Genomic DNA, 14,956 nt, shown 5'->3' with positions numbered 1-14,956 from the left:
TGGAAACAAAACAAACCCTACTCATGCCACATGGGAAAATGATAGGAGACCAAAGTAGAGATAGCACCAAGGGCCAACTTGCTGAATTGAGTTTTCTTATGTTTATTTACAGGAGTGAAATATTAGAGGAACAGATTTACTAAAAAGACAGCTATATCTTTTACTAAAAGAAGCTATATTATTTACAATGCTGCTTGGCCAATGGTTTATGCATATTTGTAGCTAGCATTTACAACTTAAATTAAGCCATTTCTATTAGTGTAAATAGCAGCACAGGGTTGCAGCCTACCAGTAAGAATCTGGTAGGCGTCTTTCTCCTTTGGTAGCTACATAGCATTGCTTTGACTCTGCCTACTTGCTCTACATATCTCTTCCAGTCTGGCTATATTCTGCCCTGCCGTAGGCCAAAGTGGTTTTTTCATTAACCAATAAAAATGACAGATACACAGAAGGGCATCCCGCATCAGTAAGGTTTTTATTTTTCCTTTTTTAAAAAATTATAATTACATCTCTCCTGCTCCCTTTCCTCCCTCCTGCATGTTTCTCTTTGCTCTGTTTAAAATTCATGGCCTCATTTTTTATTAATTGTTGCAAAATGGGAGCCTTTGATCTCTGAGGAAATTGCTGCACGACACTGAGCTAAGAGCATTTATTAGAATATTTGCTTTTGAAGAATTGTGGTAGTGCACCATTCCTCTGCCTCTTTGAAATCTGAATCCTTTGAAAGTATCTTGGTGGTCTATAACAGAAAAATATCTTCCTCAAAATTCATAAGACAGAGGAGTTCCCATTGGAGAGCAAGTGTCTACCTTCAGCATGCGTTTTCTTACAACTTGTACATTTAGTGCCATTCGTGAAGAGGAAAGTCTATGCTGCCTGTAGAGAACATGAGTAGGATATAGATGATGTCTAGTCACTGGGCACCAATTTTTGAAAACTCTTGTGTGTCACCTGAGCCAAATTCATGAGTTGTGTCTTCTCCAGTTACAACTATCCTGAGAACATGTCTTCTGTTTCTGTGTCTTGTAAATTTTGCTGTATAAGTTTAAAAATATTTTCCTGACATTAGTGAGAGAAATTACAGGTACATAAACACTCCAGGGAACATTATCCCTGGTTGTCAACAAAGCATCATATTTGGGTTTGAATTTAGATTTTAAGGACAAAAATATAATATTATAGGCAGACTACATACATTTAAGTCCCCTTATGAGGCAGATAAAATCTGGATTTCTTAAGGCTGCTTATTCCACTATTGTAAATTTTAACCTTGCCCTAATTACAGTATTCATATTCTTAGCTATACTGTTGTATATTTTAGAAAAATTAATAAATGTATTTCCCTGTGACTTTGTGTAAATCATTCACAATAGACTTGCTATCATCGTCAGTATTCTGTTGCTGTGAAGAGACACCATGACCATGGAAACTCTTATAAGAGAAATTATTTAACTGGGGCTTGCTTAGTGTTTCAGAGGTTTAGTTCATTATCATCATGGTAGGAAGTATGGCAGTAAGCAGGTAGACATAGTGCTGGAGAAGAAGCTGACAGTTCTACCTTCAATCCTTGGTCAGCAGAACGTGAGTATCGCTGGGTCTGACATGGGCTTCTGAAACTTCCAGTGCCCACCCCGATGTGAAATTCCCCTCTGTATGCAGTGAATACCATTGGTTAATAAAGAAACTGTCTTAACTTGTGATAGGGCAAAAGAATAGAGGTAGCCAGGGAAAATTAAACTGAATGCCGAGAGAATAAAGAAGGCAGAATGAAGGAGAAGCCATATAGCCCTACCAGAGACAAACATCGGAACTTTATCCAGTAAGTCACATGGCGATACACAGATTAATGTTGATGGGTTAAGAAGGCGGAGTCAGGGAGAAGCACTGTCAGAGACAGACATGTTGAAATCTTGCCAGTAGGCCACGGGCCTCATGTTAAAATATAAAATAATGGAGATGGGTTCATTCTAGATGTAAGAGCTAGCTAACAATACACTTAAGCAATTGGCCAACCAGTGATTTAATTAATAAAGTTTCTGTGTGGTTATTTTAGGAGCCTGGGTGGCCTGGAAATTAACAAGCAGAGGGTGTCTGGGAACACATTAGCAGCATCTTACAACACACACCCATGAACTACTTTCTACAGCAAGGCCACACCTCCTAATCCCTGTCAAATAGCAGTACTCCCTGATGACCAAGCATTCAAATATGTGAGCTTATGGGGGCATTCTTATCCAAACCACCACACTTGCCAAAAGAATGGTGATTGTGGATCTGACTAAAAGCCTCAGAAAGGTTTGTGTGATGACATTCAGCTGCTGTTAACACTGGCTCTGCCACCTTAAGAAAACCTACCTGGAGCAGTGGCATGAGCCAGGGCCATGATGGGACAGGTGTCAATGGAGCTACCTCAACTCATCCCTGAAATCTGCTGACTTGAATTGGCACTTGGGTTTGAAACATTTCCACTAAAATTTCAGAACTGCCCTGCTTAGCTCAGCCGGGTTCAGTAGTCTGACAGCTATTAAACAGAGACATGAAAAATGACTGTTTAATGGGGTGTGCCAATGAGACTTTGAGGTGGTTGGTTACAAAACAAAAGTTAATGGATCCATCAAGTCTTAATGACCAAAATTAGTGAAGTGGCTCAAGACTCCTAAAGGAAGAAAGAAGTCTAGATGCAAACAATGTGCCTTCTAAGCATAACAACTATACACAAATGATTCCTAGTGTAAAATCATGAGAGTGCTCTTAACCTACACTCTTCTAGGGAAACAGGCTTCAAAAGACCTGCAAATACTCAAGCAAAACTACAGACATTGTTCCAAAATGAATTCTAGTGGGAATTTATTGTGTTTAAATAAAGACTCTTTTCAAAACGTTAAGCAAAGTGGGGAAAATAGAATGTAGAGATTGTACATATTGGTAGTTCTGAGTAGAAACTCTTAAAGCAAGAAAATGGGGGAGCTATAAAGCCTTTTAAGTGGCTGGTGTGTACTTCATCTGTAACACCTGAGTTAAAGCTGAAGCGTGGTGCAAATTCAAGTTTATTTGAGAATACAAGTGTAAGAAATATTAAGCATGCAACCTTATTTTACTGCTTTTAATAATAAGGACTTGTGGCTATTGTAATAAACCTGTGGAAGAAGTGTTCTACATTAGCCTTACCTCTAAAGGTAAGAGTTGCTTCTCTTTTGTCCTGCCTCATACTTCCTGAGGTTCCTGTTTGCTCAGGTGATAACTGTTTTGCAGATGAAACACGATGATAAGGCCTTTCCTGTTCTTCAACATAGTGTCTCCTTTTTGTTGCACAGTTTTCTTAAACCCATGGAAGGAATCTGGAACAAAGCCACAGAGCTTTCACTCAGAGCAACTCTCATGTGTGTAGTGGGTGCACCATTAGAGAGCTGAGTGCTGGTGAATTTCGTGAATTAGTCATCAGAGTGCCCTGGTTGAACTAGCCCCTAGTTGTACACAAGAAGTGTAGTTTTCTCTGGTCATCCCTGCTTAGAATCCAACTGTCAATCCCTGGGTTCATGAACCAAAAGAAACTATCAGGGGGCTGGAGAGATGGCTCAGTGGTTAAGAGCATTGCCTGCTCTTCCAAAGGTCCTGAGTTCAATTCCCGGCAACCACATGGTGGCTCACAACCATCTGTAAAGAGGTCTGGTGCCCTCTTCTGGCCAGCAGACATACACACAGACAGAATATTGTATACATAATAAATAAATAATTAAAAAAAAGAATTTAAAAAAAAACTCAAGTTAAAAAAAAAAAAAGAAACTATCAGCATTGTCGGTGGAGGCTGCTCGTTTGCTCCTGGCTGGCCTAGATCTGAAATAATCACTCAGAAAATATATTACTTGCAACACTGCTTGGCCAATGACTCTAGAGTACCATTGGTTAATAAAGAAGCTGTTGTGGGCCTATAAACAGAATAGGGCTAAGCAGGAAAATTAAACTGAATTCTGGGAGAAAGAAGGCAGAGTCAGTAAAAAGCCATGTAGCCACAGCTGGGGACAGATGCCTTCACTGGAGCCCAACAAAACTTTGCTGGTAGTCTATGACCTCATGATGATGCACAGATTAATGGAGATGGTTAGGATAGTTTAGGAGAGCAAGCCAGAAGTATGCAAATTATTGGCCAAACAGTATTTCAAATAATATGGTTTCCATGTAATTATTTTGGGGCTGAGCAGCCAGGAACAAAAAAAGTGACTTCAGCCAACAATTTCCTACCTGGTGTTACTCTGTTAAGCCATTGCTGAAATCAGCTTTGTTCATTAACCAATAAAAGCAACCCATATACAGAAGGACCTTGCATACCACAGAGTGGATGGTCTGTGGTTTTGGTGGCTGGAGTACATCTAAGACCAACAAAAGAGATGGGGTGAGGAGTACAGAGGACAGACAAAGGAATGTTGACAGAGGTTTCTGTCCTGCCCGGTCCCACAGCCTTTCAACCCTAAAGAAACACACAGAGGTTTACACTAATCCTAAACTGGTTGGCATATTAGCTCAGGCTTATTATTAAATAATTCTTACATCCTATATTAGCCCATAATTCTTGTCTGTGTTAGCCACGTAGCTTGGTACCTTTCATCAGTGAGGCATTTTCATCTTGCTTACTCTGTGGCTAGGTGACAACTGCAGACTGAATCTTTCCTCTTCCCAGAAGACTCCTGTTCTCATTGCTCCACATATACTTCCTGCCTGCCTACTGGCCAATTAGCATTTTATTAAACAAGTACAAGAAACAAACCTCTACAGGGTAAATCATTGTCCTACAGCAGAGAAAACAAAACAAAACAAAAAAACAGGCTTTAAAACAAATATATAGAAGTGAAAACAATCCTAAAATTTTGAAATATCAGTGACTTTTATAGAAAATGTCAAAACTACTCCTGCTATCATAAATTTGTTGCTCACATTTAAAATGTAAATGAATGTTTGATGTTAGATGTTATGTAAAACTAAAAGTAATTGATTTCCATCCAGTTTAATGGACCTACTGAGTTCTATCCATGAACTCTTGAGTTACAAAATCCTATGTATATTAACTTTATGATCTTTTTAACAAACTAATGTATATGCTGATATCAGTTTCATCCTATTTCAGAATAAACACTAACAATTCCAAGGCATTTTTTATTATTCTTTCTATATTACATACCAATCACAGTTGCCCCTCATTCCCCTTGCCTCAGTGTCTTCCCCCATCTCCCTTTCCCCTAGATCCACACCATCTGTGCCTCCCCTCAGACAAGAGCAGGTCTTCCAAGGTTATCAACCAAATAAGTTACAGTAAAACCATGAAAATGCCATCACACCAAAGCTGACTGAGGCAACCCAGTAAAAGGAAAAGAATCTCACAAGCAGACAAAAAAATCTCCTACTATTTGGCATCCCTCAAGAACAGTTTTCCTTAACTAAAACTATAATCTACCTTTTGCTTCTGGGCTCTTTCCCTTTTCTTACTTCTGCATATCTTACTTTAACTTTTACTCTATGGCTGGTTGAGTGACTGGGTGGTTGGCCCCGAGTGTCCTCCTCTGTTTGTTCTCTTGCTCCCTGATCTCTCTCATCTTCCAAGCTCTTTTTCTTCCTTCTATTTATTCTCTTGGCCTGCCAGTCCCATCTATTGATTCCCCTACTTTTCTATTGGCCATTCAGCTCTTATTAGACCAATCAGGTGTTTTAGACAGGCAAAGTAACACAGACTCACAGAGTTAATCAAAAAAAACATAAAATAATGCAGCACATCTTTGTATCATTAAAACAAACTATTCACAGTATAAACAAATGGAACACATCTTAAAATAATATTCTACAAGAAATCTTGCTACACTATGTTCATAGCAGTTTTATACCCAATAGCCAGAAATTGGAAATACCTAGATATTTCTCAACTGAATAATGGGTAAGGAAAATGTGGTACATTTACTCAAAGGAGTATTGCTTAGCTGTTCAAACAATGGCATCATGAAATTTTCAGGAAAATGGATGGAACTAGAAAAAAAAACATCCTGCATGAGGCAACCCAGACCTAGAAAGATGAAATTTGTACATAACTTACATATCTGAGTGTTCAATGCAATATCATATAATTTGATATCTGAGTGTTCATGAATATATATAAATATACACTCTTTATACATATATGTAGAAAAAACTATGTAGTCTTCTTAAAATAAACTATTGTGAATGTACTTGCATATAAGCAAATATATCACACACCAGAATTAAGCAGACTTGAGGTCTATACGACTTAATAAATTCATGTATAGTGTAATATAATGTATATTTTACATTTACACATACATGAAATTATTTATATAGATAGGATATTTCTAAACATAGAGAAGAGTGGGAGGAGAGGGAGACAGAGAGACAGAGAGAATACTGTGATCCTTGAGTCAAGATAATGTTATTTTACTTCTAAATAAGTCATGTGTGTATGTGTGTGTGCAGGTAATTGTATTTTTCTCTTGTTTTATAGATTTTTTGTAGTCAATTCAGAAAGAGAATTCAATAACATATATATTTGATGTTACATAGAATTCATCACGTAAGAATTCCATACATGTAATTGCTTCTCTGGCTTTTGGCTAAGATCAAGTGTAAAAATTCTATACATGTATTCAAATATGTAGGAATGCATACCTTCCAGATTTCTCCCATAAGTGAATTTTATATTAATCAATTGTTTGATTTAGCTTTGATTAATATCTAAGAATAATCTACACAATGAAAAGATGACATTAAGAGCAAAATACATTAGTTTTTCCACTTACTTAATTTCCCTTAAATTAATATATCCTTACCTTATAAAAAATACAGCATATATATATGTGTGTGTGTGTGTGTGTGTGTGTGTATGTTTAATCAAAATACATATATAATGGAGTCTCATGTGGTGTTTTTACTCATATGCACATACTATTAGATAAAAGAAACAAATTTATATTCCTATAAACTTATTTATGATAAAATATTCAAAATAATTTTTGTAGTTTTAAAATATATGCTACATGACAGTTCCCATAAGTCTCTGCATGGTGTGGAAATGGACCTAACGCAGGCTTGATGCACAGTCACTACTGCTTTCCTTTAGTCCGTCTCACTCATTCTCTCCAGCCTCTCGTACTCTCCACTCCCACAAATTTGGTTTTTATTTGGTTCAACATATAAATCAGGACTCAGGATAGTTGTTTTTCTGGGTCACAGAGAAGCTGACTTTTATTCCTGTTTATGTGCTCCAGTTTTCCCTGTGCATTTGCTGTCTCCTTTAACTTGTGCTGTGTATCATATGGCCAAGGATTTGATGAGTTTTTTCTCTGCTCTAGCTCTGCCCCATTAAATATGTGTCTATTATTAAAGAGATATGCAGTTTTCTTAAAATAAACGTTATTATAAAAATACTATCACACATGAAAATTAAACTTCATGAACTTTCAAACAGTTATATGCAGTTATGAACAAAAGCTATGAAGCTTCATGTTAAATTTTGTCTTTAATATTGAATATATCTTATGCTCTTACCCGTTATCAAAAAATCCATGACAGAATTGGAGCTAGAAAAACAATTCGCTTTATAACTTCTTTTATATCTCATGTTCATTACCCATATTCAGCACTTTTTCTCTTTTATCTTTCAATGCAGTCTTGATGACTATAGTTCTATGGTCTATTCTGAGTTCTGCCCATGCAATCTCTGCTATTTTGTGCTGTTTTCTCGATATTGCTGTGGAAGTTTCATGTTTTACATGGTTCAATTCAAATCTTAGGGTTTCTGTAGCTATTTCTGAGAAGAATTTCATTTAGTATTTTGGTAAGGATGATTTTGAATATGTAAATTGTTTTAAATAGAAAAAATTAAAACTATGGTGCCTTTCAATAGCATAGACTGCCTTTACATTTTTGTTGTTCATTTGTGTGTGTGTGTGTTATCTTTTCTTTCATCAGTATTTTATAGGTTTTATTCTGAGTTTATATTTATTTTGGGGTAAACATTTTAAATGATACTGTTTATGTACTTTCTACTTGAGATGATTTTATATTGTGAAAGAGAAATACATGACCTTATGCATAGAAAACCTCTACTTTTCATCTGTAAATGAATATAAAGTAATTGCTCTTAACAGATAGAACAATGAACTGGGCTAAAACTTTAGCATTAATATTTTTGTGAAATAATATATAAACAATTAGTGTTAGTAAATGTGCTGTTTATATTTTGAGTGTAGAGAAAGTGAGAAACTTTCCATAGATAGCCCCTTTGGGAATCAGAAAGATGGACTTCTAACTTAAGCAAGGCACCCACAGAACCAGCTGAGGAAAAATGGCATTGTTTAGCCACCTAAAAACAGAGAATGTTGCAGATGCTGAGAGCGAGCCTGGGCATCCTTAATGAGCAATGAGCATTTAACAGCATCAGAGAGGATGCATTTTCAATGTTGTTTCCAGCTGAATGAATGCCATATAACAATTTTCATGGTTCATTTGTTAAGACATCCTAGCTGATTTAATTATCTACCTTGAACATTTATTTTTCAGTTACATTTTCACGAGAGAGGAAGATACTTGATTTTAGATAAATGAACCATTCTATCAATAGGACGTACGCTAAAGATGAAGGCTTAGTTGATCTACAAGTAAAACATTTATATTAGGATCTTTACCTTTAATCATGCTTTTTTTCAATCTAGAAATATCAGATTTCTAGTGTTCCTTGCATGGAATAACTTGAATGATTTGTGATTTAATCTACTTTAAGTATCAATGCAATCAATATTTCTATTAATTAGTACTATATTTTGCACAACTTGCCATAATAGAATTACAGAATGAGAAGAAAAACCTTAGTCACATGGCATGTAAATGAATTAGCAATATTATTATGTAATTGTGATATTTATGATGGGAGGCTGAAGAGAATTAACATACATAGCTAAATATATCCACCATGGAGTACCCGTGGGCAGAGTCTTACCAAATGAGCATGCGTGACTTTTGGTGAAATACAACACACGTGTCAGGCACCCACTTCCTCCTACACAACCAAAGTTTCACTAAAATACAATATTAGATGACAGAAAAGGTTAACATTATTCAGATTGATAATAGGAAGCTTGTATAATTTGCAAGCCATCTTCCTGCAACTTAAACTTGTCACTGCCTGACCTTACCTGTAGCTTTCTCATGTTGGAAAAGCCAAACTTTCAAAACTGAATGCATATCACTTTTAGAAAAGGAATATAAAGTGTTCTTTCCAAATCACCAAGTACAACTGATTTCTACTTTGACGTCAGCTTACTATGTGTAGAGTGCATCGTGCTGTGTATTTGAAATCTGTTAATGATATACAGCTTTGAAAGTATGATGCTTTACGGGGATATGCCTGAAGCCTAGAGACATCGATCCCAAATAAGTAAGATCTTTCCTTTGCTGGAAAGTATTCTGCTTTAAATTTTATTCATATTCACAGATGGGTGTGTTTCTGTATGTGTGTGTATGTATGTTTGTATGTATGTATGTATGTGTGTATATGTATCTGTGTGTATGTATGTGTGTGTGTGTGTATGCATATGAGTGCAGGTACCCTCAACGTTCAGAGAATTTGACCCCTCTAGCAGTTCAGAGTTATCCATTGTGGATGCTGGCATTACACCGTAGTCTTCTCGTAGAAGAAAGAACAAGTGTTCTTAACTGCTGAGCCAGCTATCCAGTACCTTAGGGAGCATTATTTATTTAGCTATATCAAGTGAATGTAGACTATGCAAAATAATCTTATATTAAAAAGTGAAAAATTAGTTTCTATTAGCATTATTTATAAATGTTTTCTGTATTTTTTATCCTCAGAAAGAATAAGTTAGTATTAATTTTTAAAGAATCTAGCTTGTCTTAAATTTCTAAGAAATAGGTTTGTATGTTTTATATTTTAGAATGTGAAAAGAATTTTTAAATGATTTGCTATAACAGAAACTATTATTATTATTATTTGCAATACTGTTTGGCCAATACCTTAAACGTATTTCCTGATAACTCTTATATCTTAAATTAACCAATTTCTATTAATCTGTTTATCACCAATGGCAATAAAACACATTCACAGCATGCATCATTCCCACATCACTTTGCCACAGCAACAGAATAAGAAAAACAACTTAAAAAATACAAACTGAAAACAAACATAAGAATTACTCGTGTTAGCAGATAGCATCTTTATATGTAGAAAACATGAAAGATTCCACCAAAAAGGAGTGGGTGTGTTTAAAAGACAATGTGAGAACTAATAGGCATTAAGAAATGTTTCAGGATACAAGAAAGAATTACAATAAATTCCTTTTGCTTCTTTGCATGCCAACAATGGACCATAGAAAATGAAATTGAAAAATAAAATAGCATCAAAATTAAATGAGTTACATCTTTTTGTGTCATTAACCAAAGACACCCCATTAACTGCACAAACATTACAAACTATTTCCAGTGCTATTGATTATTGTTTCTAATCTTACAGTAAGACTCTGTCTCGACGTCATACACTTGTGTCATAGGATGTGGAGAAATCAGTCTGGTTCTCAACTAGAAATGTTGAACACTAATGACTGGTGTTCATTTTGCTGGAAGGTGATCTACCCATGACTGGGGGAGAAAGTAGCCATCAAGACACCAAATACACATATATGAACTCTGACCAGTATAGTAGGGATTTCCCTGCCTACATTTGCCTGCAAGATATGTCCACTCATGCAAGAGGGGCACTAATGTTTCAGAAGTACACAATCACATTTGCTAATGTAGATTTTAGGCTCGATCCATTGTTTCTCAGAACCACCTAAAACGTCTGTTCCTGAAGAATTTTCTTTATATTTGATAAGCAGACAACATTCTCAACTTCCTCTATTGCTCACATCGCCTTGTTTGCCTGGTCTCCTGAAGGCACAGCAAACGTTCTAAACTCAGCTCAATGGTTTTAAATGCCTAGTGAGTTTTCTTGCAGTTGTTTACTGGTAAGATCCTGTATGATTTCAAACTCAACAGTGGGAGGTATAATTAGCCCCTCATTCTCCCTCACTTCCACCTAAAGCAAATACACTCCGTTATTCACGATCCAGACTTTTTCTTCAGTGCAGAAATGTCAACTGGTTTTCTTTCCTGGTTTGAATTTCCTCTCTGGATTTCAAGCACATTTTAACATTTTATCTTTTCAGTCCTATGCCATTGTACACTTACTGGGGAGACTGGGTCAGATTCCCATTTCCTGTTCTCATTGATTCCACTCCGCAGTAGGCCACGGTTTTCACATAATACTGTGCTCAGTGCAGGGCCTTTGGGTACACGGTCAATTTGCAGATAACTTCAAAAGCATTTCTTTTTAAATCAGAAATTTCACTTAGAAAGTATAATTAGACAATAATTATTTTAATATCAACGAAAATATTACACAGCGTTTGAGGACCCCCAAAACCCTTGGTTGTTACAAAGGCAGATTCACAATAAGGTAGTCAATGGAACATCTTGTCTTCTTGTTAAATTTTTGAGGGTTTCCAATCTCATTCCTAAAAAAAAAAATGAGTGTTTCACTTGTTTTCAAAAGTAACATTTGCTTTCTTTAGTTCTGGATCCAAGATAACTGCTGGTTAGTAATGCTATCATTTCTCACCAAAAGTGGCATTATTAAAAACTACCTACCATTAAATTTTGGTCCTTTGCAGGGAAAGTACAGTAGCTAACAGGATGAATATTTTTGTTTAGTAACCATTACTTTATTCTGTTTTTCTATAGCTATTGTTAGAAATAACACATTTAAATCTTTTTATTCCATTTTTTCTTTTTCCCTTTTATTTTACCGTTACCACTTAGTTATATTCATAGGCAAATCATGAATACTATTAAGTAAAATTTGAAGTATAAACCGACAAAAGCATTTTAAAGTGATGCTGAGGGCATTAATTTAAACAGACCTTTGTTTTTATCTCTTGTTCTTTTATGTTTAAAAATATGACATCAGCTAATGGAGGGAAAGTGCAGCTTAGCTCCATTCGAAATGTGCACTGTGACCTCCTTCAGATCTCTCTGATCCTAAAGAATGGACAATTTACTGAAATTGCCCTCTTTAGAATACATCTTATCTCTCAGGCTTGTCTTTTCTTCTTTGATATGCATAAGAGCATATATTCTTAAAGTCGGAGTCATGATCAAGCTTGAGCATTGTATTTTTATTATGTATGAATGCAGATAATTTTACAGTTTGTGTTTGTAGAAGAGTCAAGTTCATTTAAAGCTTGGAATGGATTCTTATTTGGGCTTTTATTTGCTTGTTTCTACTTTCTTTCAGGTTTAGAGGATTGTAGGCCTCAAACTTCAAGACTGGATAAAATTAATAAGATAATCACAAAGTTTATGTTGGAAAGTTTCCCTTTCATCTTCGGCTATGAAGATATCACCTTAGGGAACAAGACTGCCCTGTGAATAAGTAAATCCATAGAGAGCTGCCCTTTCGCTTGTGGACAGCCAGAACCGAAACCCACCAGGTTGTACTTAGTTAGGATGGCATTGGGAAGGGATAGTGCTGAAACGAAGTCATAATTCTCCTGGACGTTGGGCTATGTACGGATTTGGGGAAAGCTGATAGGAGATGTGGTCGAGCTTTAATGACTTCTCGAGCCTGAGTGGCAACACTGAGTCTCATTCCATGGAGGTCAAGTTTAGCTTGTTTCTGAGGCTCGACACCAGTGTACCGTTGTGACTAACCTGAAATCAGAGATCTGAAGGAAAGGATTTTCTTCTGTCATCAGCTAGAAAATCACGAAATTTACAGTGACTGTAAGTTGCAAACATGAAGGGATGTAATAAATGAAAGGACTTTATAGCTATGCATATTTTATCAGGAAATTGGTACATAAAATCAGGATAGATTAATTTCTAACTGTGAGGGAGAGCCTAACAATTCCCTGATAAACTATATCTCGTTGTTAATTGGTACGTTTAATAACTACTAATGAAAGAAGAAAATTAAAACTTTATCATTTCTAGTTACTGTAAAGCCAAATTCTAGTATATGTCTAGTTCTATTATTGCAATTATGTTTTTTTTAAAAAAAAATGGACTGTCCATCTTCTAAGGACACTCATTTGTTTTATAAGATGATAAACAAAAAATTTACTTTCATCTTCCTTCACTAAAAGTTATACGTCAATTTCATTGTTTTTGGTGCAATTATTCTTATAGCTCAAAAAATAAAAACAAGAAACAAAATCTAAAATATAGCTGGTATCAAAATATTATCACTGTATAACTATATATATAGTTATATGTATTTTTCCAAGAAATAAAACAAAAATAAATTAGTACAGAATTCACTCATTACTTTCCTGTTTTAGTACAAACAATATTGCTATTTAATTTTAACATCCTTTTCTTTATTTGAAGTTTTTAGAATACGATTTTAATATTTTCAAATGTTAATGTTAATAAAAATGGTAATTATTTTAACATACATGTTATCGAGCTTAATATATCCATTCTCCTCATATACAAAATAATGCAATAAATATAACACATAAGATGATTAGCCTTTGGGCTCATGTGCACATCAATTTGCTGTTACCTTTAGTGTGAGTGTTACTGTGTCAGTTTACTAAAACAGGAATCAGACTGCTCTCAGCATTACAGCTTTCCCAATTCTTCACCATCCTTTAAGTGATGTCTGAACACTGAGACCTTTTCTCTTCTCTCTGTCAAATGAATTCATCTCGTCTGAAGTGGAAATACCAAACTTGGTCTTTTGCCCAGATTGCTATTTGTCGATTTTGAGTTTAGAGCTAAAAAATAATCCCTTAAAGCAAAAAAGTGTGTTGAAACAATTCAGGTACCTGCAATGAACAACACTCATTACAGATTATGAAATTGCCACTAGTGAGACTTTCTGTCATTGCCCCCAAGAGATGGAGGACCAAAGTGAATCGGCAGAAGCGTAAACCCTGCGTCCTTTTCTTATTACTGGTAACAGTCTTAGTAAACTCAGATTCCTGTAAGAATGCACACAGGTGAGTTTGCTTTCTTTGGGTTTCAGAATCTCTACAAACCAATGTGAAAATACGAAATATTTAACTTGCTCAGGTTTTAGATGTTTGCCCATAGAGCACCACCTTGACTTAGCCACAGATTGATGCTAACCATGCCTTAGTGGCAAAGCACCTGGGGTATTACTGGACTACACCGAAGAAAGACTTGCCTGAAGCCAAGCAAACAGGTGTCTTTAGCTGCTACCCAAGTCAGCTGGTGGAAATCAAACTATCAAGTCCCTAAGTGATCTTTGCTTTTTACTGTCACATTTTCATAACTTACATCAACACAATCGGTTACTAGGCGGAATAGAAGTAGAAATTACAACTGTTTTACTGCAGAATGGCCTGTAGGCTTCAGTTAGATTTTAAAAAAAGACTTTGAAAGTATTCAAATTGTATGCTATCTGTATTATTAACTACCCGCTTGCCAAACCTTAGGATTCTGTTAAAGTTTCATAGAAAATAATGTGAAAATAACAATGCTCTGTGATTTTGAAAACTTTATTCTTGTTACTGCTAGCTAATGCGTACAAAGCAATGAGTTGGTCTGCAAGACATTGACACTGTTGTTTGGTGAGTTACATTCCTTAGGCAGATTGCAATGCCAACTTAGTTGAAAAGAAAATTTGGAATTTCATCTAAAGCAAATGCAAAAGCAGTAGTAAGGTAAAACACATGTATTTGATTATTTTTCTTAAAAAATTGTGATTCATATATTTAAACATGTGATATATTATAGTGCTATTTGCATCTTGTGAAATTTTACAATTATAAGACAATTTTAAAGATGAAATTTATAGAAGAAACTCTAATGAATTTTCTTCATTTCAACTTACATGTTTAAAAATGCAATTCATATTAAGCTGATAATTTCACAGTAAATT

The sequence above is a fragment of the Alexandromys fortis genome, unplaced genomic scaffold (assembly GCF_014885135.2).
Source record: "Alexandromys fortis isolate MF-2015 unplaced genomic scaffold, M_Fortis_MF-2015_v1.1 scaffold_8_1_9099942, whole genome shotgun sequence".
Lineage (NCBI taxonomy): Eukaryota > Metazoa > Chordata > Mammalia > Rodentia > Cricetidae > Alexandromys > Alexandromys fortis.
Note: the sequence above shows the minus strand (reverse complement) of the source record.